The sequence below is a fragment of the Chlamydotis macqueenii genome, chromosome 15 (assembly GCF_036417535.1).
Source record: "Chlamydotis macqueenii isolate bChlMac1 chromosome 15, bChlMac1.mat, whole genome shotgun sequence".
Lineage (NCBI taxonomy): Eukaryota > Metazoa > Chordata > Aves > Otidiformes > Otididae > Chlamydotis > Chlamydotis macqueenii.
In genome coordinates, this window is record NC_141570.1 from 4,684,426 (window position 1) to 4,709,936 (window position 25,511).

Here is a 25,511-nt window from a genome sequence, read left to right on the forward strand (position 1 = left end):
GTAGAAGAAAAGAAAAAGTAAAGATCAGAGGCAGCAGAACCTCAGAAAGTAAAACTTTCTGTATTTATGGCATCACTAATTATCACAACATCACAGACAAGAACATCAGCAAGTTAGAGCCTAATTGATACACACAGATGATCTGTGCGTGAATAGGGAGGGAAGAGTTTTCGTCTAATCTAAGGCAGGTAGGAAAGCACAGCCCTGTAGTTAGCACTGATGTAGGCCTGAAGGAGTCAATAAATGTATAGCACAAGTCAGTTCTTGCTTAAGGCTGCTACATAACGAATGTCTCCATCAACTCCCTTGAAGGCATTTGCACTGCAATGGGGTTGGTTACTTTGCATTTTATGTGCATTAGATGGTCTTTTCTTGACTACACAAGATAAAAGTTTCGTCTAGAGACAGCATATAAAAATTTAAGGGCTTAACTGAACAGGACATAGGAAGCTCAAAAACCATATAAGAATAAATGATCACGTACAGTTTAAGAGAAGGCCTGTGGAGCAAAGAGCAGACTGGGATGGGCACAAACTTGGAAATCTGAATGCAAGACTTGGAGCAAGAAGCTCCTACCTTCACTTCTGTTACTTGATGAGAAGCCCCACTGAGTTCTGCTGTGCTATTAGTCATATCCTCAAGCATGAGGTTGAAACAACATATAAAATTATTATACTGGATGAAACCAGTTCATACGTCAAGAGGCCTCAAAAAAGAGTCTGCTAAGTCAAAGTATCCATACACTAATCAATCGATAATGAATGCTCCTGCATTTCTTCTTCCTGTTTTGACATGGTGTGGCTAACACTAATAATACACAACTATTTTGCTTTTGAAAAAGCATTTAAAGCAATAAGGGAAAATCACGCATTCCTACTGTAGCATACTACTTTTTATACAAAGGAGGGAGCATAGAAAATTACAGTGAGGACACAGAAGTGTACAAAGGCTGTGTGCATTTTATTTGTATCACTTCAATTTTCTAACATGGATACAAAGAACACAGAACTTCAATAGAGCTATCAGCAGATACCAATGAAAAAAAAACTCCTGAAAAATACATAAGGCTGTATTTTCAACTTTAAAAACCAGTCACTGCACATCAGCTAAAGACACAATTTACATTATGTGTATTGACACTTTTTAAATAAAAACTGTTAAAAAAACTCCACAGTATGATTTTTTCTTTATTCAGTGCACTTGTACTAGCTTAATTGACTTAGAAAATTAATCAAAGAAACTGTGATAGATTTACAGATATAAAATGCAATTATATGACATTTGGTAAAGCAAATAAAGATAAATTCCAATGAAGTGCTAATAATTGAATATTAAAAGACAGATACATTTACATTCATTTCTACTTTAGTTCTACAGAAACCAGCATTAGAAAGATTGCCTGAAAATACTGAAATATATTTCAGACTGCTTTGATGCCAGCTGCAATCATACCCAAAGTTTTAAAGGTGATCCTCGAACGCTGGTGAGATCCACACCACTACTGTCTGTATTAAATTGGCTGGAAAGTCTGACAATTAAACCATGAAGAGAGGGCTGGAGCACCTCTCCTGTGAGAACAGGCTGACAGAGCTGGGGCTGTTCAGCCTGGCTGCAGGGAGACCTCAGAGCGGCCTGCCAGTACCTAAAGGGGCCTAACAGGACAGACAGGGAGAAACCGCTCAGCAGGGCCTGTTGTGACACGACGAGGGGTAATGGTTTTAAACTGAAACAGAGTAGATTTAGACATAAGGAGGAAATTCTTCACTATGAGGGTGGTGGGGCTCTGGCACAGATTGTCCAGAGAAGCTGTGGATGCCCCATCCCTGGAAGCGTTCAAGGCCAGGCTGGACGGGGCTGTGAGCAGCCTGGTGCAGTGGACGGTGTCCCTGCACAGGGCAGGGGGTTGGAACTGGATGGTCTTAAAAGGTCCCTTCCAACCCAAACCAATCTATGATTATACTCATCAGACACTAATAAAAAGCAAAAGGAATTAAGATGTATTTATAAGAAAATTATTCAAAATTAATTTTTAATTTAATGCACAAATATTTATTGGAATGTGAGCAAAATAACATTTGTCAGTGAAATATAAGTAAATTTTAAAGATTAAACGAACATAAGTGTATTTGAATTTAACCAGATTAGTGCAGAAGGGGTAAGCATTACAAATGCCATGTTCAAAATAGTGTTAAAAGTTTTATCTTAATTTGTGTAGAAAAAAAAGAATTAAAAGACAAAAACTCCTGAAGACAACTCTTCGGCATCATCAATTACACAGTCAAATTAATGTTAAATTAGAAACCCCAAAATGAGTTATTGATACCTTAATAATTATGTGAAAAATGGAACATTTCAATTTCATTAACTAAAGACAAGTACAGAACAAGACAGAAGCCTTCTTAGGCTGCAGGCTCTGGGAGTTTTATTTAGATCAAGTATGAGCCCTGTGCATCAGGAAAATCAATTAGTCACATTTTAAGGACTCATTAATTCCAATGTTTCTAAACCTTTGATGATTCACGCCCCAGCCCTTACCAAGGTTGCAGTCACTTCGTGCACAACAGCTGCACAGAGCGCCCTAAAAGTGGCCTAACATGTCTTCCTGGGTTTATTGTTTGTTTTCGTTGTCTGATATAACTTTCAAATTATGACAGCACCACACTAATGTTCCAAGGAAAATCTGATTCCCGGCTGCTCAGTTTACCAGCGTATTTGAGGAAGATGACTGCAGCAGATGGAGTGGACCTGTCAGTAATTCATACCCAGCACAGAATTCATGAAAAATATAAATATTGGGGTTTTTTTAAAGCCATATTGAACTTAATTCAATCTAAGATATTCAAAGAAGGAGCAACCAGCAAGTAAACTAAGCAGACTGTTCCTTCGGGATTTTTTCAGCATAGGGAAAGGAGCATTTTAAACCACACATTTTAAGAGAAGAATTTTAAAAATTTCTCTGGAGCTCAATGGAAGCCTGTAGGGAACAGCAGTCAATCTAAAACAGCAACGTACACGTCTGCGAGTGGTAGGCAGTTATAGTGGTGGATTCAGCATTGTGATGTCCTACAAGCGTTTCAGTGATATCTTTACCGCAAGAGCACCCAGAGACTAGAACAGATTGATCTGAAAGCAAAGGCGAGCCAGGCCTTTGAACCTACCAGTTATGCTTACGATGTGCTGCCTAACCAAAGGCTATTGTCTGACAGGATGGGAGAAGGCAGCAGTGGTGGAGATCAGTCATTTTATGAACCCCATTTTTCTAAGTATCAGAACATGTAAACAGGCATCTAATGAGATTTTCACCACTTCCATTTATTGCAGCCAGAATTTAGCACATAGATACAGTCCAGGATTTTTAATTGCAGCTTTCCAAATTGTCCAAATACCGTTAAAAAATCTGGTACAAATAATCTCTAAGTTTGATCTAAAGCTTACGGAAAGTATTCCGTTAACATGAGTGGAACATGAATCAGGCCTTTAGAAGTAAAGGGAATTTTCCAAAGGAGATACCATTATTAAGGCATTTAATACAATGTTTTTGCAGTTCAATAAATTTTTCCTGCTCTGGAGATTCCATCATTTATTAAAATGCTGCAAATGAACTCTGCAGTATCTTAAATATGTGGATTTCACATAAAAAAACCACTATTAACAGAAAGTACCAAAATCCCCTCTACAAGTAGGTAATTCCCAAAAGTTCTGTATTTGTTAGGCTATTAGTCTACCAGATTACACAATAAACAGATAATACTAGGTTATAAAAATATCATAAAATAAAAGCAGAGTAACCTGATTAGGCTTTCTCTTACAAGGCCGCCATCTGCTCACGAGCCAGCATTCATTATTTTAATACACAGGCCTTCGTAAAGCCTCTTTTCCAATATTATCTCCAGCTAATATGAGTAGCAATCCCTCTTTACAAGATATTTACTAGAAAAACCCCTGTTTCCCTTTAAAAACTTTTGTCCACATTACACAGCAAGCGCCCATCTTTCTCCACCAGCCAGACACCACACAGTAACAGTGATGTTAATAGAAAAGGGAGAGATTACAGAAAAACAGCAACATAATTACCCAAAGACTTCCCCCACGGATTTCCCCTTTTGGAAAAACATACAGCTACACTGCAGTTAAAAACACAGCTGCTCAAGTGAAATCCCAACTCGGAGTAGCGCATGCTTGGCTTAGCAGAGTGAGCATTTCACCACCCATGTGTCCTCCAGTTCTGATGGTGAATTATTAAATCAAAATTATTTAAATAGATGTCTTCCGCAAACAGTCTATGTTTTTCAGGACTCAGTCACGGAGCAAAACATTAGCATGTGTTCTACAGAGCAGCACATCCATAGCAACAAAGCACAAAGAGCTGTGACTGGATGCCAGTTTTACAAAATACCATTCTGGTTCCAGGTATTACTGCAAATAAAACACCTATTAATAAAAATTTCATACTTACACAGCTGCTGAATATTAAGTATAACTACACAAATTAACACACTAATTTTACAATCAATGCTAGTTTATACCATCCCTTCTCCCAAGGCACAGCACGTTGTTCGGGAAGAGGTGAGGATTTCCAGTCACAAAAGCGTCCCAAGGTTACAGAAGAATAACCAAGACAGTCCTAATTACGAGGCAGAGGTTGAATATGATCGTGAAATGAAGGAAGACTGGCTATTAACAGCTTTAGCAGATACATCTCCAGGAGGAAGTAAGAGCTGCAGCAGAATTTCCATGTTTTAAGCTTGGCTTCCCTATTCTCCAGCACTAGTTTTTGAGCTCCATATGGTGTTGGTTTAGTAAGGCTCTAGACATTACTCCCTGCATTTCTTCACGAACACGTTACCCAAAGCCTCTTCTGTGTAAAGCGAGGGTAAGGCTGGAACTGAAGGGAATGGAAAATCGTACTTGACAAATCATCAGTGATCCACTACCTGACTGGAAAGTTATAGGAGTTAGAAACCCACAGGGTCTGTCTTTGGCCCGGCATTATTTAATATTTTCATTGGTGTTTGTTGACTGAATATAGATTTCACTTACTAAATCAGCAGATAAAGTCCCCAAGACTCTGGAAGACAGAATTAGAATTCCAAATGCAAAGACCCATTCAAGCCTCTCCACAAGACTGAGGATTACAGTTCAATGAACAAATTCAGAACATTGTATATGAGAAGGAATAACTCACAGCAAAACAGAAACCTTGCAAGAGGGTGTGCAAGCAGCAGTATCATCGGAAAATTTAAGAAATAACCTTGTTTCTCAACTACCATGGCCTCCACTCAGTTTTGGCTATCGGATTTAAACATGTGGGCTATTGAAGGAGAATTTAAAAAACCCCAATACCACACCAGAACCATCCACTCCCCCCCTCCAACCATTTCAAAGAATAATCTAGAAAACACAACCTGCAGGAAAATACTCAAAACCCAAAAGAGTCATCACAAGTGTCTTAATATACGTTTATGGACTGTTACAAAAAAGTATCTCCAGTTTAAGCAGAATCACAGAATATTGAGTCTTGTTATAAAAGTCTTAGCAGTTCACCCTCAGAAAAGTTTATTTTTAGTCTTTGGAGACAGAGGCTCTCAGAAAGGATGCTCAGGTAAGTTATCCCAAATATATATTTTAAATCATGCTCACGTCAAACAATTACTGGTCTAGAGAGTAAAAAAAACCAAACCAAAACAAAACAAAAAACCAACAAAAAAAACACCACAGAAAAAAAACAACAAAAAACAAAATCCAAGATAATCACTACATAACTGATCATGAGAGAGATGTTTGCAGTGAGAGACAATGCTACCAATTCAGAGGCAAGCAACTACAGTAACAAACTAAGGAATAATATTCATAACTGCGCTACTTCAGTTAAAATGTTCTTTTTCTCCCCCCAAGTTTTCAGCACCTTCAATTCTTATTTAATGTAACTTAATTATTACCACACAACTCTACTCCTTTGGGTTTGGGTTTTTTTTTTATTCTTATTAGATTTCAAGCAACAAGACGTAGTACAGCTGATAGAAGTACCTACATGTGCTTAAATCACAGCTCTTGGGTGTTATCTTACTGATTCACACTGATGTGTGCCTGGATGAGCTACTCCAGCAACAGCAGTTCTCAAACTAGAAGAAAAATCCAGACTTTCAAGACAAAATGTACATCTTGGTCAACAACAGAAACCAAAGAGTTGGAATAAAATAAGTCAATTTTCTACACTCTCCTCCTCTTATAAAACCCTTACTGCATTCAAGACATTTGTAAACAGAGTATCTATTTTCTTCTCTCTCCAGTTTATCATCTAATCAACACATTGAACTCCACTTGCGACACCACTCTCTGTTGCTATGGACATAGCTAGCAACCACTGGAAAGAGGAATTGTGGAAATTTTAAAATATAAATGGGTTATTTAGACAAAACATTGCCATTTTAAAGTGTCAGAGGTTGTTGATCTCCACAGCTGGCTGACTTCACTGATGGCAAGCACAAAGACTATAATCAAATGGGATTTTATAGTTTAATTTTTCAGATATAGACAGACATAAATATTGCTCCATTTAATGATATTTCTCCTGAATTGATGATTCAAGATATTATGGTTTTTTTAAACATTGATTTTTTTTTCTCCCCTTTCCTTCACTTTTAAAGGAAAACTTCTGTTATTAAATGATATTTTCACTTCCGATAAAACATGTCAGCATAATGGTATCTGGTACAGTGGTTTGTAGTCAAGTATTAAAGGGCTTCCTGCTGCATATTGTATCTTCATCCCATTATTTCACTGAGATACACACTATACAATAAAAATGAATGTAAGGCATGACTGTGAACTGCACTAACTAAAACAAATAAGCCCTGCCACAGGGCAATGCACTGAAGAGATAATTGATTATACAACAGTGACAAAGAACACTTCAGCCTCCTAAGGGCATATTTAACTGATACATTTAGACATGCCACAACTGTGCCTTCTTAGATGCTTCCAACCTCTGTTTATTCCTGTTCCTCAATCTGCCTCAGCACTATCTCTGCCATTTTATTCCTGATTCCACACATATCTCACTCGAAACCATCTCCATTTTCACATGGTGTAGCCGAGAATAAGATTTGGCACAGCTGGTGCTGTATAAACACACCTAGTTTCAGGGACTCAAAAAAAAAAAAAAAAATCTATATCACAGCAACTGAAGTATCCACACAGTTTGGAAATAAAATTTTAAGTATCCAACAGGTCAATGTACATCTCCAACACATTTGGTCAGCTTTCTCACTTGAAACAAGTTCTTCAGCAGCTAAATACATGCTCATGAGTATATTTAAAACTGATATACCGAGTACCCAGAGTATTGACAGAAATCACCTGGCTATAATCACAAAACCTCATGGCAGCTGCGTATCAGTGAAGATGAAACAGCACACACATCAAGGAAGGCCTCAAAAGGACAGCACCTGCAATGACTCTTTATTATCACATGAGCCAAAGGTTTTTTCTCATTCTAGTGCCAGAAAAATAGATATCGATCTTACAAACACTACATCCAAACTTACCACACTAGCCCTACAAGTGAGAACGACAGTGCCAAAGCAGCCGCTCAACTCCTTTAGGTGACCCTAAACACAAGTATAGCGAAATAAATGGGAGAGTTTTGAGAGACCGGAAAATTTGTCCAGCCATAATTTATTACACACTTGTTTTGAGGAGTAGTAGGGAATGTCACGCTCCGGAACTAACAGTCTAGTAGTCCTTTAGTGTTTAGATGTATTACTTCTCCTTTTAATAGTACCGAGTCTTTAAACAAAGAGCACGGATATGGTAAAAAGCAGCAAGTGACCCAAGCATCAACCTCTGCTGCTGCCATCTGTACAAAGAGCAGCAGTACTGGGTAGCATCAGAGCAAATTATTTCGACAAGTTTTACTATGAAAGATAATTAAAGATTCAGTGGCCTGGATCAATACAACAATACAATGCTGTCTACGTACAGTACTGCGGTTTGCTGAGACTAGCATTTGTGTTACTGCTGCAAATTCATTCTGTAATGTTATTATACAGTACCTTAGGCTTGCTGTCTACATCAAAATAGGGATTTTGTGTAGTTATTTCTACTCACACACCATTAAGACATACACTGTTGCTATGCAGGGGGAATTGAGCAGAGGCCCGGCAGCCAAGCATATCCAGGTTTTGCCAGCGATATCTAGCCTTGGGCGAGTCGTTCAGCCCTTCGGTCTGTATAATTTGCCAAGAGAGAAAAATGATAATACATGTATGTATTTATTTTTATGCTGAAAGATTTATCTAGAGGCTTAAATAGTTAATACCTCTGGCACTCAAAAGATGTGGAGGATTATGTAAGTGCTAAATCTTAATACTCTTTGGTTTCTCCCCTTGTGTTTCAGTTTGACTATCAAGCATTTTGTTACGACTTCAGGCAAAGCAACTTCTTGCCTTCTGATTTTCAACTGCTTTAACATCTCCTGCATTACACACACCGGGCAGGTGAGCATTGCTTTCCAAACACCAGTCTTCTAGTAACTTATGGTATTGCACTACTTCTTTCAGTAGAATCCCCTCACACTGAGTACAGACGCATTTAGTAACAAACACGTCTCCCACAGACTCTGGAAAATCCTGGGTATTATTGCAAATAATACAGCAGAAGAAATTTCAAGTAAATCAATCACAGGCTTTTTTTAAATGCCATTAATGCAAACATTTCAAAGCACTTCAAGTTAGTGACTATGAAACATTAAAAAAAAAGCACTAGTTAAAAAAACAAATAAGCAGAACTTCAGCAGAAATTTAAAAGGCATCAATGACTCTCAGTTTCTATCATAAACAGGCCGTGCAGTGACATAAAAGCAAAGCCAGGCTGGATGCATTCAGCCATATGTTGAACACACACATGAAGCAAAACACTGGAAGCTTTGGTATAAAAAGAAAAACGTGTAACATCACAGCAGCGTTCTGTGTTACGGTTTCCATCCAAACACGACTTCCTGTCAATAGCTTGTGAAACAAAGCACAGTAAATAACTGGAAAATATTGCTCTATCGATAGCATTTTATCTACTCAGTTAGATCTGTGCTATACATTACTGGTCAAAAATAATACAAGCTGAAAAATTCTCAGAAAAAAAAAAAGGGAGAAATACCTCTCTCTAATAAATGAGGCAAACATACACAAAGCTGTTGCATAGCACAGCTACAGAATTCTGAAATGTGGAAAGTGAAGTTATGAAAAGATTTATGTAAGAGATTGAGAAGATAAATGCAATTATATCTTAAGTCAACCATTTGATCATCCCTTTCCCAGACAAAGTAATACTACATATATTAAAATCTATGCAACCTCAACGTGAATATTAGCATATTTTAAAACAAAGCGTCCTGGAGGATAGCCCTTAGGCATCCAGAAGTATTGCTCCTTTTGAGGATCCATTTCTATGCTCTATTTGAAACCTGGTTGCACTCCTAAAGAACACTTCAGTGGCTAACTGAAAAGTAAATAACACATGCTTAAAAGAGCAACAGACCATACAGCTTTCTTTTTTTTTTTTTTGCTTTCAACTTGGGTGGTGTTGCCAAAACCAGGAAGACAGGTAACCTATCAACTCCCTGTATTTTTAAGTTACTTCAAATCACCACACAGGTATGTGTGTATGACTTACTGCTTATTTGACTCCCGAGTCTAATGACACAAATTTCCTTGCGGTGGAGCAGCAACCTTTATTCAGGACTCCTGGTTGTAAAGCTGAAGGAAGTCAGAAGGCCAAAGCTTGTGTAGTAAATCTTGCCAGCCCTCGGACAGAACGACACCAACTTCTACTTTAGAAGTAGTCCCAGAGGTAACATAGAAAGCAAAGAACTCCAACTCCCTTCCTTCCGATGCTGACGGTATACGCACCGCACATTCCCTCTAGTGCAAAACGATAGACGGTATGGGTCTGAGACACTGCCTTGCTTACATTTGCTGGATGATCCATAAACACTGTGCCCATTGAGCAGGCAAATGAAACCCTGAAGCATCAGTAGATGCAGTTTGGTTTCTTTGATTTTATGGCTACAATATGCTTTGCAGAGCATTTTTATTTTCAGTGCTGAAGAAACACTCAGCTACAAGTTACACAGCAAAAGAACTCACAAATCCTGGGAAAGACGCATGCGTACGAGCAGCCTAGCTTCTATTCCCGGGGTTGTGAACAGAATGTTCAACATCTTGCCGATGCAAGGAATTCTGCATAATAGCCAGACCGGAACAGAAAACCTCTGATGCCCCTGAAGTCTTTGCTGCAATCTGTCTTCACATATTTATCTCCTTACTTGCAGACATTTCTACTGCAGAGGTTTTAGGGATTTGCTCCTGCAACGCAGCAAAATGCTGCTCCCTGCAATTCCCCTCATCTGGGGAAGAGGTGCTATTACCGAGTTAATGGCCAGTAGACACAACAGTTCCATCACCTCCAGTTACCGACTCTTTTTATCCACTTCGCCCTGTAATGAGCATCTCTACTTGCTCATATTTACGTACCGGCAGCATCAGCTATCCCCTAATCCTGCGACACATTAAAATGGAAAGATAGATGCAGGAAAACATTAATATGCCCTTATCACTTGGCTGCAGAGGTATAAACTTAAAATAGGAGATTGTTTTTCTGTTGAAAACAAGCAAACAAATACTTTTACTTAATTTTCTTCTTAAATAATCCTTATGAGAGTTGAAAGGATGCTTTCATTATTACTGTAAAGATAAACAGTGAAACATTCCATTATAGCTTACCTACGTTAGATAGAAACAAATTCAATTCCTTCCCCAACATGTTTTTCCCAGGTGCATTAACACACTTCTTTACATTCAAGAACCAACTTTTATTACAAGCTGAGTGTGTAGGGACCAGGGAGATAGGGAAAGGAAACAGAATGAACAGAATGCTAATGAGAAAGAAAAATACACCCCCACCAGCCAATCCCTTTAATTAGTTGGACACCTACATTTTTAGCTTCCATGTTCTTAATCCTGTCGTTACTGAACTCAGAAGATGGAAAACAGAAACAACGCTCAAGTAAACCCTGCAGGCTACTTCGCTAAAGGAAATGGGAAAATTAACCTCTTATCTTCTAAGATTAAATACGGTACAAAAGAGTGACAAAGAAAGAGTCGTATGAGAGCCAGAGCAATGAAGCCAGTGATAAGTGATGTACAAACTTCAGATGGAAATCTGAACACTGAGCTAACGTTCCGTATTTCCTATTCAAGACAGTCATGCAGAATGGTCAGGTAGACTTCTTGTTTTCTTCCCTATATTCTTTACCCAAAATCTAATAGCTAAAACACGTATTTGTTTGCACTGCAGCCTTTCCCAAGTCATGTAAAACAATCTAAGAAAACACCATCTGCAACAAGTCTTCTAAACTTATTAATAACAAAGGAACAGAAAGACAGCTTCTTACAGGATTGCAGTACTTCGTACGATAAAGTCTCATTTGTTTATAAGAATCTTTACAAAAGATTCTTTACAAAAGAAATAAGCTCACAGAGTAGCCTTGTTTTGAGGTAAAAAAAGGACATTGTGCAAGTGCTTAATATTTAACCCAGAGCAGAAGCTGAACACGTGCCCTGGGATTGTAACTTTTCATAAAGCTAGAAGTTACACAGGAAGGCAGGCTCACAGCTACCCAATACATCCAAGTCTAGACTTCAGCTTAATACACTGCAGAGTCAGAGAGACCACTGGGAAAGAGAAAGTCATGGCATGGCTCATTTCTAATTGAGTAATTGTGCATGAGAACGAGCACAAGAGAGGGCAGGCATCCACACTGAAACACACAGATGGGCCTCTCAGGAGATGTGTCAGCTGCTTCTTGATTGATCCCGCTGTCAGCTGAAGTTCCTCCTTCAGCTTATTCAACAGCCTGAGTTTTTGAAGTAGATACTTTAAATTCTGTTCCCTATTGCCTCAAATGAGCTAGTAGTGCCTAGCTAGTATGGATTGTTATAATCACAGAATCAAGTTTTAAGACCTAATGATATTGCTCTACAGATAATTTCAGCATTCTCAGACTTCACCCAAAAGGTCATTAATATAAGGCATACCTTTTCCTCTCTTTTTCTTCACTCTTCACTACAGAGTGGGAACTGAAAAGGAATATTTGGGAAGAGAATGCAAGTTACCTTGCAAGAACAGAAGCACCACCAACATCACTCAATGGTTTCCCTCCTAAAGTAGCAGAAGGACTGTTAGTTTAGAGAAGCTTCTCACTCCAATAGCTCTGGAAACAAAAGGGGAAAACTCCATACCAAAACTGAACACTTCAGTAACAGATTATTTTTTTTTTTTCTTTATTCCTACTGCTGCCTAGAAGCGGAATCCCTGATGCCTCAATGATGTATCAAAATAATATTTGTTGATAATGCCTATGGCAAGAACAACATGAATATACAGCATTTTCCTAAGAACCAGAATTCTCTTTCTCATATAAAGGAGCTGGAGGTTTACTAGAGTTGCTGAGCCACCTGAAACCCTATTCTCCCACCCCATCATCATTTTCTGCTACACACGCTTCCAGCCCGTGACACAGCGGTGACTCTAAATGTGCAGCCCACGCCACTCAGTCCGTTACGTGTCCCAGCCCCGAGACAAACTGCCAGGGAACCCACCGATGGGAGCCTGCGGCAATATGTAAAGGACAATGTTAAGATGACCTGAGAAGATGGATGAGCAAACCCCAAAGCCCTGAATTTCAATACTTTATTGCTTTAAACCATATTTCATCCACTGAATGTAGATTTAAAACAAGTCCTTGGTACTGCTTTCAACCAAGAGTGTACTTTAAGAAAAAAGGACATAAAACATTTGCTGAAACACAATTTTAATTCTACGTGCATAACTTCATTACTTTCTGCAAATATTTACTTGCAGTAACAAAAAAATGCAAAATTATGTTTGTTTGTTGTCCAGCTGAAGTTACCTGACAGGGTACAGCGGCGCAGAGGCCGAGCAGGCAGCACTAACACGGCACTGCTCCGGTGCACTGCACTGCGGGAGCACACGTGGAGCCTGCGCTGCAAACCAGCACCTGACACTAGGAAGACACACAAACCATTTTCAGTACCAGAACAAGGCCCTTTCTCCTACAAGTTGCATATTATGCCCCTAAATCTTCCCACCATCACCAAAAATTAATAATTGACCCAAACACTTACCTACTTTAACATCTGGTACTACAGCCCCACTACTTCCAGCCGTAAAACACCCTGGAAGACTATCCACTCCACCTTTGATCCACTCTCCAAGCAGTTTTCCAGCAACCACCCAAACCCTCTGAGCACTTGCTCCCTCTCCACCGCTTCTGAGGTGTGGCTGAGTGAGCAGTGGCACCTGCAGCTCGTTTGGAGATTACCCAGGCTGCCAAACTCAGCTCAGCTGAGCTGGCCCAGCTGGCAGCAGGCTTTCCAGCAGTGGGGGAAGTCTTTGGGTTTTTTTTCCTCTAACTCAGCATCTGATTCCCACAAAGATTGGGGGACTCCTATTTGTACCCTCTGCTCAGTGGACAAACAGAACAAACAACACTACATAAGCTTCGGTCTTTTAGGAAGAAACCTTGTAAAGACGTCCACACCATGCCAGATCCCATTTATTTCTTTGTAGCTGTACTACTTCGCACAGCATTGCATTGACTCCTGTGGATAATAATCTGTCTTTTCACGACAAATTCCAGTGCTCCCGTCATCTCAGAGCAGAAGGATCCAGAACTGATAATCCATGCTTACATTACTTTTTCCTGTCTGGACATGGGTCCCTGGAAATTTCTAATCCCAGGATATATAGGCTATATATACTGAATATACCTCTCTATATATTCTATATCAATAAAATAGATATATAGAAAGATATCTATATCTATAGAACATATCTATAGATATTATATATCTGTAGTAATAAATCTGTAATATATTCTATATCTACAAGATACAGAACTCTGTTTGGAGGTTTGAGTTATGGAATCTAAGCTACCATTAATTAAAAAAGACACCACTCAAATTATATTTTACTTTAGTCTTTTTATTTGTGTCCCCACTGACTGTGTTTCACTCTTTAAATACTCAGGTTCTTCAAGAACTCTAGGGAGAGGAAAAACGTGTTACACGTGAAGATATGCCTGCTCTCCTATTTAAGCTCTAAACTTTGCTTCCCACAGCCGAATAAGTAGCAGGAAAATGGAAGGTTAAAACCTTTGCATTTAATCTCTGCCAAAACAATAAAAGAAAAATGAGATTGCCGAATAGCTGACAATGACTGCAGAATCAACACAGCGGTGATCCGCCTATAAGCTGCAGAGGGCAAAACCAAGGCATCTGCTTAAAAGCTTATACCAACTGCGGGATGAAAAGAGCAAGGAAGCCACAATAAAACATAATTATTACAGGAGCTATAATTATGGCATTATTCTTTGGCATAGTCAATGTTATGCACATTAAAATTTGTACACTGTGAATATTTAATGATTATATGCTTACTCAGAGCCCTTAATGTTCTTAAAATACAGGTATTTTTCATCTATTAAGAAGAAATTACACATAATTTTTGTGCTAAGGATCTGCAGTTGATATAGATAGACAACTTTCCGTGAGTCTTCTGCAAATTTAAATCTCAAAGTTTGGAAACTCTGTATGTTTACAGCCACTGCATGTCAATTTTCAGTACTTTTTGAAACAATAATCCAGCATCTTGACCTCAAGAAAACAAAGTGTAACCTCTGAGTAGTCAATTGCAGCAATGTTCTGTATTATCATCTGTAAGAATTACCAATAAACAGCCACCTCCAATTACACTGGTTGCAGGAGGTCTCTAAGAAGTCTAAAAAACTTCAGATACATTTAAACATTCTTCAGTAGTAACAAGCAAATTATATATTTCTGCACTAAGAAATAACAGGAAGCATGATTCACTAAGTGTCAACACAGCATAAAACACAGTAGTTTCTACCAAACTGCTTTTCTATAAACCATGCACCCAGCAGCCATATAAAGAAGACAGATTTTAGTATGCGATGTAGTATAACAGGGGCCAGACATATAGTTTTCAGTGTGGCATAAAGATATAGGTGAAAAATTATGAGACTTTTCTAGTGTGCATTGTGGCTTTAGTACAGTAAACACTGCCAGTGGATTTATTAAAGCACTGCAACTTGATGTATTTGGTTTTTATACCAGAAAATGACATTTTAAAACAGCCTATTTAGGTTTTTTTATCAACAATTTGGGCTGTTGTAAGATTGCTAATGGCTTTGCTCAAAATTTGACTTTGTCCAGACAGTAACCTTCTAATCACTGCAAACTCAACACAGAAGAAACAGCTTCCAAGGCTGCTGGTTGGCTCATCCTATCACGACGGGAATCTTGCACTTACAAATTATTTCCTTTTAGCAGTGAACTGCTGATAACTCTTCTCAAAGCACAATTTTGCAGTTTTCCATCCCTCTCCTAGTAAGTGCTAGCAGACCTGACTTTCTCACAGCTTACGAGGCAGTATCGAAAGCCTCACTGAAATTAAGATGCGTGACATCTGCTGCTCCACTTGTACCTACATAGCCTGCTACCAGCCCGCAGAAGGGTTCAACATAATACATTTCTGACACACGTATCTTGCTTGTTAAATGACCTTTCTTTTTTTTGTTTAGGAGATCAGAATTACTTTCTTTGGTTGCTTATTACAGTATTTCTCCAGGTATGAGAGGCAAGCTGACTGACATTTAATTTCCAGATTTCTTTTTCCCCTTCCTAAAAATAGGCATGACATTTCCTGGCGTTCTGTGTCCCAAGCTCACATTTTGCATTCATTCCCCAGGATAACTGCTCACAATTCCAAAATTGTTGAGTAGGTTCTCTACATAACCTAGATAAACTTCACCTGGCCAATTGATAAAGAAATATTTAAGGTACGACATCAAGTCAGAGGGATGGTTATATATGTAATAAAGATGAAAAATTGCTTGTTTTCAAAAGCACTATGATGTTCTCATGTTTTTTATTATTACTTATTTCCAATTTATTATCTCGGCAACACCGAATGCTCGATCATTCTAGCTAGCTGGAGAGCACTTCTGATCCTCAGGATATGGTTTGTGGCCTTGAAAGGATATTGAGTTAAAAAGAAAATTAATATGAACCAATGCATGCCGTATTTTTTAAAATGGAAGCTAAATCATGTTCGATAGTGCTTCCCTGTGCCTCCGTGGCTTTTGTGTCTCTGTGAGCAACCCAGCTATGGGTGCTCTGAGCATTTGCTGCTGGCTCTTTGCTGCATCTGCTCACACTTCTCCATCTGATGGCTCCAGCCATCCAAGAGAAGTCCCAAAGTAAACCTCTGATTCTGGGAGCTCCTGAGAAAGTAATTTTTACGCTTGCTAGAGTAGCTGCTAAAAATAAGAGATTTCTTGATCCCATGCTTCATAAAGTTCCATATCAGGACAGAGGGAATGAAGAACATGAAAACCAGTGAGAGTTTTCTACGTGCCCTGGGTGATGCCAGCAGATCAGAACGCACCAAGCCGCACATCTGCAAGCCAGACTCTCTCTTTCCCTGCTCTAGGAAATGTGGGGAAGGAGGGAGAGATGTGAAGAGAATTTACTCTTGTTTTCTGCAATTGCCTGGGGTCTCTTGACCATCAATTTCTTGCTATCAAACTAAAAAAGGGTTGCTGATGTTCTCTTTTAGAGTGATGAAAACTATTAAAACATTGATAAACCTCCGCTGTAGCTACACACAGAAAAGAACATCAACAAAGAGCAGCAGCATGGGAGCAACGCAGCCCCCCTGACCACCTGGGTGGGTTATCTACGGAATACTAATGCAAATTCCACACACGGAATTATTCAGAAGAATTACACAACTAATTAAAGTAACTAAACACCTATAAAGAGGCCATTTACATGGGTCTGGTTGTTTGTACAATTTTTTTCAAATGGCGTTTAACAAAATTTCAGTGCAGTAGGGCTTTCCGCGTTGGCACGGCATTGAAGAGCAATCCTGCCTGCAAAGTCTCTCCATTTCCCAGTCAGCTCCACTATCTGGGGTCACAGAAGTGGCCTTTTGTTTGGTGGACGGTTTTTTGCAACACAGTGAACAATTTAACATTTTCTAACAGCAGTATTTGTAGTATTGGAGGTTAGCCCAATACACGGCCTTGTTCCACTTGATATTTAAAGGCTTGAAGATAATTGTGGAGTATTTTGCATATTACTTGGTAATGTGTGTGCCGTTCATAAAATATGCATTACCTGGTACGGTGTGTGTACCATTCATAAAAGTTTAACAGCTCTAAGCATTACCTGAAGAAGTACAAGAATTGTACTACATATTTGTGCATTTATGAGCACATACATACTATCCTTGTAAAGATATTTGTAAATGAAAAGGAAATAGAATGGAAAAGGGATTTTTCTAATCATACCTTTGACAAAATAATGGCATCATTATCCTTCCTACAATACATAACTGTAGAATATTGCACTTTCAATTATGTATCTTCACTGTTTCCGTAAAACATTTTCTTATAGCTGACTGAATTGCAGAAATGATATTTTAGAAGTCTAAAAAATCTGGTAATTTTAGAATGCAGTACTCTAAAAATATCTCTGTTATCAGGGTTTTCCAGGAAGTAGATGTAGAAAGGGAGAACTAATTCTTAGATTATACAGTATACCAATATGAAATCCATTTGATTAAAAATATAGGAAACCTATTTTTTTTTTTTCACCAAGCCATACATTTGATTTGTCTCCTTCTCCCAGTTTTGAAACTAACAGCTCCAACTTGTTGCTTCATTCTAGCCTCTTTTATGCCTCCGAGTCTAATGAAAAAAACCTGTAGTCACCTAAAATATCCCATTTGTCACTCTGCAGCGTGCCATTGCCACTCAGAACTTCAAAGCATCAGGACAGACCAAATTGGGCTCCTTCTTTTTCAAAAGCACTGGCTCTGTGAGATAAGGGAATCTTCATTAGCTGCTTGCTTTGCGGAGACGATGAATCAATTAAGCAATTCTCAATCCACGCAATGAAGGGCAATAATATGAATGTATACACTAGATAACTAGCAGTTCTAAACTTGTAAAACTTTCCTCAGTTCCGATACTGCTGATATTGGAATTGGTTGTACGATAACTGTTTACTGCAGTCTTTGCAGTTTGACTTTTATTGAGCAGCAATGGCGTATGGCCGTAATCCAGACTGCTTGTTTTGTCCTTCTGGATGTTTTCAAAAAGAAGGATTTGGACGACTGTTTCTTATTTTCAATGAAATATTTCACAGATCAGAAAAATTCAGATGATGTATGGTAAACATTTGCATTCCACAGAAAGCATCTCAAGTGATAAGACTGTTCTTAGTTTTCATAAGTGGACGCATTCCAATTCACTTTCTGCTGTTTGCAATTGAGCTGCTGGAAAGATAGTACTCAAAGATTCTTACTGTGGGAAATAAATTTAAATAGTTCATTTTCTGGAAGAACTTGAATAAGTAGTTTTCTTATGCATTTATTTTTTAAAACTACTTAGCTTAATACAGTCACTGTTCTGTTGCTGCCCTTTTAAATCTATTTTTAGAACCAATATACACACAAAACATTATGACTACAAAAACCACAGGCTGGTTTAACTTGGAATAAAGAAAATGTAATGTTAACAGGAGCAAACATTAAAATATTACTTTTAAGTCACACAAGTAAAATAGGCAGAAGAAAAACAGGTTGCATCAGATAGGTTTAAATTCAGATACGATACTGCAGTTCTCAGCAGCATTTTGCAATACATATGAGCTTTCATAAATACAACAGTATGGCGGAATTAATAGAAATCTCAAGGTGAATTCGCGACTATGTATAATGCTGCAGAAGTTATTCTACTTTATGAGAGTGAAGCCTCATCTAGAAAAAAAATTATGCCTTGCCAATTTTTTTTTCTCAAAAGAACTACTAGATACTGATCAGATACTCGTTTCAGCTAGAAAACCCAAGGTCAAAGTAGTCTTGCGTACCTCTTGAAACAACTGTCACCCGTGCACGAAGAGGCCATCACTGGGAATTTTCCATGGGAAAGGAATTAACCTGTTTGCTACACAGTGTTACAGGGAAAGCTCCCTAAGTGTGACAGAAAAAGTTTTTCTGGAACAACAGTAGAAGAGAGAAAGTATCTTTTTTTCCTAATATGTAAGAATAAGCATTTTATTCCTGAATTATGAACCTGAATTTAGCATCTAACAAAGTCATAACTATTCTCAAAATCAGAGTGAGCAAATACATGATTAATGTTTTGGGCTTTTCTGACACCTTTGATTATGCACACAAGCTGGCAGCAATATGTATGTGTATGCAATCTGTATATGATCGTATGAATTAATCTAATCCCTCGATGAAAACAGAAATAAAATGGAAAATTACAATACATTTAATGTCAAGTAGGGCAAATACCAATTGCAGCTTCTATGATTAAAGCCAAATCTTGGTTCTTCTAATTGATATTGGCCCAGCTTGATTTGACCACTTGATACATAAGCAAAATTTGGAAGATTCAAACAATTGTGTAAATGGATCTCAAGTGTGACATGCACACGAGCAGATCGTTTTGTATTCTCGTTATAAATATCGATTTTCCCAGGACAAGTCTTAATGTCTTCATTACACTTTCATCTCTGTGCTTTCTCTGCTTCAACATTTAAACTTTTTCAGAAGAAGTTCTGAGGAATTGTTTAACAGCTGAAACGACCGCTGCAGATGTGGATTACAGGAGTACAGAACAATCACACTTCCTACATGGCATTAAACAGGCCTGAGCTACGTGCAAACATCTGTGTGCCTCTGTCGGCCTAGAAAAACATCCAAACATTCCCAAAATCTCTGGCCAGTACTTTATTTTCAAAACTTAGTATTGCAAACATACAGCATATCACATAGAACTTGGTTTCCAATAGTAAAAATGGAAGTTGTAGCTATATATGAAAACCAGAGAACTAATTAACGAGGATTTAAATAGGACTTTAAAATGCAAATACTACAGGTTGGACATCCCACGGAAGTTGGCCTGCGAAAGTCCTAAATCTGTAAGGAAAGAGGCAAAAGACCATCCATATCCACACACAGCCCCTGTGACACAGTTACTGGAGGTGCTGAGAGGAATCCAATTTCAGGACTGGAAGCAGAAATCTGAGGCATGAGAGGGGATTTCTGCAGAGGCTGGAGTAACCGCTTTGGCTTACAGACATCGATCAGAGCATGCAGATGAAAGGCAAACACATAGCTGGTCTTACAGATGAGCCAGAATGTTGTTACTGTAATAAAATCAAGCTATCTGCCTTTTCCTCTTTTTAATTAGATACTTCAAAAGGTATGGACTGTACAGATTCTCATCATTTCACCAGTAACTGGAAGAAAATTCTCTCTTCAGTTTAAATGCAGGATTAAGCTCATTGCTGAATCAGCTCAGCCTGCCTCTGGAAAAGCTCAGACTGCTACAAATTTAGGAACTACTTCTACAGATGCAGAGTTAGTCAGAATAAATCCTATATTACAGTTCCCTCAGTTGCTAGGCCTTTTAGCTTTTGCTTTTAATGGACACAAGCAATGAACTGCAATATATCAAGCTTTCCATGTTCTTTTGACATTTTTTTTTCTATTACTGTTGTTCAGTATTAGTACTGTTTGTTCCGTTACTCTATTATTCTATTACTCTATTACGATTGTGCCTCAGCAATATTGCCAGGAAGCCCAAAAAGCCTATCTGTCCTCTGGCCACGTCAGAAAAGCAGACATTCCTGCTTGACTCTGAGAGATAATTGGACAGACTCGTAGTATCCTGGAAGTACAGATAAATACACCGTACTAGAAGAGGGCAGGGCTGGGAATCCAGGGTTGGGGGGTGTCACTTCACCTGTGTACCCTCCTGCTCCATGTGGAAAGAAAAGAGCACGCTCTGCCTTTTCTTGCATATATATTTAAGCCTTAGAAATATGTAAACATAAGGAATTTTCTGGTGCACTGTTACTGCAGACAATTAATGTCCAAATACGCAATGTATCTGCCATAAAAAGCCTCTCTCAGCAGATTCGGAAGCTGCTTAGGTACTGTGCCATTCCATGAATCAGCGCGTGCCTCAGGCACAGCACAGGAACTTACCCAAATTGCTGCCAGGGTTCCTAGATCATCCTTTGGCTCCCTAGTACGTTTCAGAATGAGGATTACTCTACAGTTGCTATCCTATGTACCACATCCATTCATACAACATCCAAACGTGGGCAGTACACGCACAACAGACCGCAGGCAGTTGCTACTGTGCATGTGCGCTAAGTCTCCTAAGAGAAGGTGCAAGAAGAGAACATGACTTGTTAGAGACAGTAAGGGGTGAAGAATATAAGGCAATGGAGACTGAGCAAACATTATTTTATCCAAAATTGATTGTAAGCTGTAATTTGACAAGAATTCTGAAAATGTTGTTGGATAATTAGAGAGAGATGCTACAATTCCTGACTTTAAAGGAAGTCAAGAGCATTTAATACATTGCACAACCAGGATATTAAACAAATCTGATATGAGATGATTGTATCATATATGAGAAACAAGGGACTACGTTCTGCATCCTTACTGCAGCTCTATTAAAATAAAAAACCTTGCCTGACCTAAGGAATATTCAAAAGACTCAGACGTTGTGGTTTCAAAGCGTTTGCTTATCAAAGGTACATTTCTGTGCACTGCAATGAGTGAAAAAATAAGCTGCATAAACTTCAGATATTTCAAGCATGTCTTAGACTTGAAGATTATAACCTTCTCATTTTTAATTTTAATTCAAAAAACCATAGATTTTTCTTCTTAAACACATACCCATGCTCTGTAGACCCAGAATAATTAGAAATAAGAGTGCAATTGCTGAACTCTTCTGGCTCTGCCATTTATGCCTTGATTCTGAGGAACCTAAAGTATGACGAACTGATGTTCCCTGTTTTCTGTTAAAATCACCTCTTATTATTTCATATAATAATCTTCAGTAAGTTATATGGCCATTTAATTAAAATTCCATTTCAGAAATTATAACAGCGTCTAGAGATCTGTGTTCTTTAAAATGAAAAGGTGATGTTTAAATAAGCAATCTGGTAAGAGTGGAAGGCTGGGACATCTTGAGGAAGAGGATCAGAAGCCCTAACGGCCACTATATAATTACCAATTCCAAGTAGTAAAAAAAAAATCCAATGAATTAGGTTAAGAAGATAAAAGAAAAAAAAAAAAAAAACAACACCTAAAAGAGGAAAAAAATTCCAGATATTTATGGGAAAACGATTTTTTCTCTACATAGCAGATGAATATGAGATGGCTTTTGACATCAGCTCTGTCTGCTCAAAGAGCTTCTTTTGTATTGAACCTGCTGAAGCAGCTCTTGCTGACGAGTTATGGCACTGGAATGGGGCATTTTGATGATGTGTGATAAAAACTCTTCACCCTATTTGATAGCATGGTAAGGAAAATAGCTTGAGCAACACACTTTGAAAACTACAACAGTAAGGAAGTTTCATATGGAAAATTATTTGTGCTTTTGTTTATTTTTACACGTTATCTCCCACAAGTGTTAGACTGTTCACCTCCTGGCATAGACTAAAAGCTATTATTGAGTTCACAATCATCAAAGACTTGGTGAATTCCAACACATGGCTTATGCGTTGTACGTAACGGTATTTTATGATAATGCAGAAACACCACTAGCAAGTGACTGTAGTTTACCCATCTGAAAGATGCTACTGAGATGTGTTCAAAATTGCTAATGCTGTATAATATTCTTCCAGAATATAAATAACAATTACAGCTTCTAGAGGTTAGCTTGAATTAAAAATTTTCAATATACTGCATTGATACTATCGAAATCACCAGCTACACACCATTTTTGATCCCTGCAGAAGCAGTTGATGTTATCACCACTTTTTGCCCCTCAGGATCATTTGTAATTCTGGAGACCGTAACACAGAAGACAGATCTGACTACAGCACTCGCCCACACAAGAACAGGGATTTATTACAGAGTCTTTTTAAACAACTGCAGCCCTGATGCAATTCACCGCTCCAGCCTAAAAAAGACGGACAGCCTGGCAGCCTTAGCATCTGTACTTTTTCTATTCAAAATCTATTTCACTGATGGATGTCAAACCATATTGCAAGACAGATTGAATGTTTATTTCATAAAAGTCAATATACAGGATAACTTTGGGCAGAAGGGCAGAAAAGAAAGGGAGGAGGGAAAAAGCATTAATAATTTAGCATTGTCTTTGTTAATTTAATATTACTTTGAGGTATTCTATTAAAGTGTCATGTTCTAAAAGCACCTCTTCAAAGGGGATGCCAAATTCTTCTCAGTTTCAAGGAAGTTAAGCCTACAAAACAAACAGATACCTTCGTCTATGAGCATTTAGCTACTTTGTATTCCTGCCTGCTAATGTCTCCTGTGAATTGTTTTTAGTGGTAAAATTTTGTCTATAATGTGCAAGCATTGCAGCACTTTGAAGTAATGAAACCCAATGGACCCTTCAACCTGATTCTGTTTATGTTATATAATTATAAACTCATTATTTTTATATAAAATGCTATTCTAATCTAAAAAAGGATGCTGCAAGATACAGCAAACATATCTGCCAACCCTGCAAACCAAACATATATCTGTCAACTACGCTCTGATGACATCTGCTCTGTTTGGAATGGAAAAGATATTTTTTTTTATGATCGTGAATAGCAAAATTCAAAATTATGCTGAAAATTAAGCTGAGCTCTTTTTCTGCCTCTTTTTCATCCCCACTAGCAATAACCATTCCCCGCTTACACCGGTGCAATGCCGCTGTCTGCAAAGTGTGCCGTAAGGAGCTCCAGCACAACCACTGAGCCACCACTTTGCCACTCCCAGCAATTCTTCACATCGCAGTCCTGAGCAGAGAACTCCTGTTTCAAAAGCACTGGTTACTGTCCTCCCTTATACCGGTATTAATATCCAACTTTAAAGCCCATTACTTTGTATGTATTCAAATTATTTTCTCAAACGTGCATTACTTTTCACTTACTTACATCTTATTATGTGCTGCTTATAGGCATTCCCTACGCTATTTTGGCTAAATTAGTGAACAAAACTCTACGGACTATGTTTAGTCCCTTTTATCTCTCCTCATTATAGTCACTACTAGAAGAACAGCTTTATATCACTGGGATTTCTTATCAGCTGTGTAATTTTGCCAGAAGAACGGCTATGACAGCCACCACCACAGTCATTACGATGGTAGTTAAGCATCAGGAAGGGAATCTTAGTATGCTCTAGGTTTGTACTGCATAACAAAAGAGATAAAGAACAGAATATGCATGCACAGCAGTATATTTACTGCTTCACAGATAACTGCATCAATGGTACAAGACATATCAGCACTAGGAAATCTGTTTTCAAGGCAGCTGGATTCCGACATGTGAAATCCTTACTCATTCATGCAAGGAGGAAACATTTTTGTTGTAAATTTTCAGGAAACTGAAAGCTACTTGTGATGAAGCAAAGGTTTGTCTAGGAACCAATTATATGTGGAAGATAACAACACAAAAGTATAGAACTTAAATTACGTGTACACTATTACTACAATCAACACTGATTTTTTTTGACACTAACTCCTGTGAGATAACGCTGTACCTTGCTATAAGAATATTGTGCCTAGTACCTTGAATCAAGATCATATTATCCAGCAATGTAATTTTTCTATTCAAATCTGCTGTCAAAGCACATTTGTAGGCAAGTCTCAACAAAGAAATAAGGAGAATAATGCAGTTGACCAATAAATTATTTCTCTATATTACTATTTTTTTATCTTACAGCTTTTCTTTTGCAAGAATTTTAAAGCAGTTTATTTTTATGATTTTTTTTTTGTTCCGTAGAGTACTGCTTCCGAGTGGTGTCTACACTTCAGTTAATATTGAGTAATCCTGTTATACAATACAAGCCTGTATTCTCCAGAGTTTCAAAGTAACAGCTTTTCTGTTCAGACTCCAGAAGATATTATGTTTCCTCTGCTACTCTTCACACTTCCAGCTGCTTTGACAATGATGGTATTTCCAACTGGGAAAAAATGGTTAATAAAATTACAAGTATCTGCTAAAGAGGGATTCAGACAGTAAAGTGCTGTCATCTTGGTCTCACTCTGACATGGAAAAGTCATCCTTCCTCTGAAACCAAAGTCCTGAGGGAAGTCAAACCATACATTTCCAATTCCGCCTGGCTTTCACGTTCACTCTTTACACGGCAGGTACAATTCTTTTTTAAGACAGCACATGAATCAAGTCCAGGGAAGGACATATATGATCAGAAAGAATTGCCTCACCTCTCACACCTTAATTAATCAAATTTCCATTTTTATACCGTGTCCCCAGGTCCCTTTAGTAGTGACTGAGCATTTGAAGGTAAAAGCTGCACTTACTCCATATGCGCAGCAATGTTGTGATGGTAAGATCAGTTTT

General features: G+C 38.2%; 1 protein-coding gene across 1 annotated transcript in view; it reads right to left on the reverse strand.

The window, feature by feature from the left end:
* Positions 1–25,511, reverse strand: part of SDK1 (sidekick cell adhesion molecule 1) — a 408,452-nt gene that overhangs the window by 216,269 nt on the left and 166,672 nt on the right. The window lies entirely within an intron of this gene.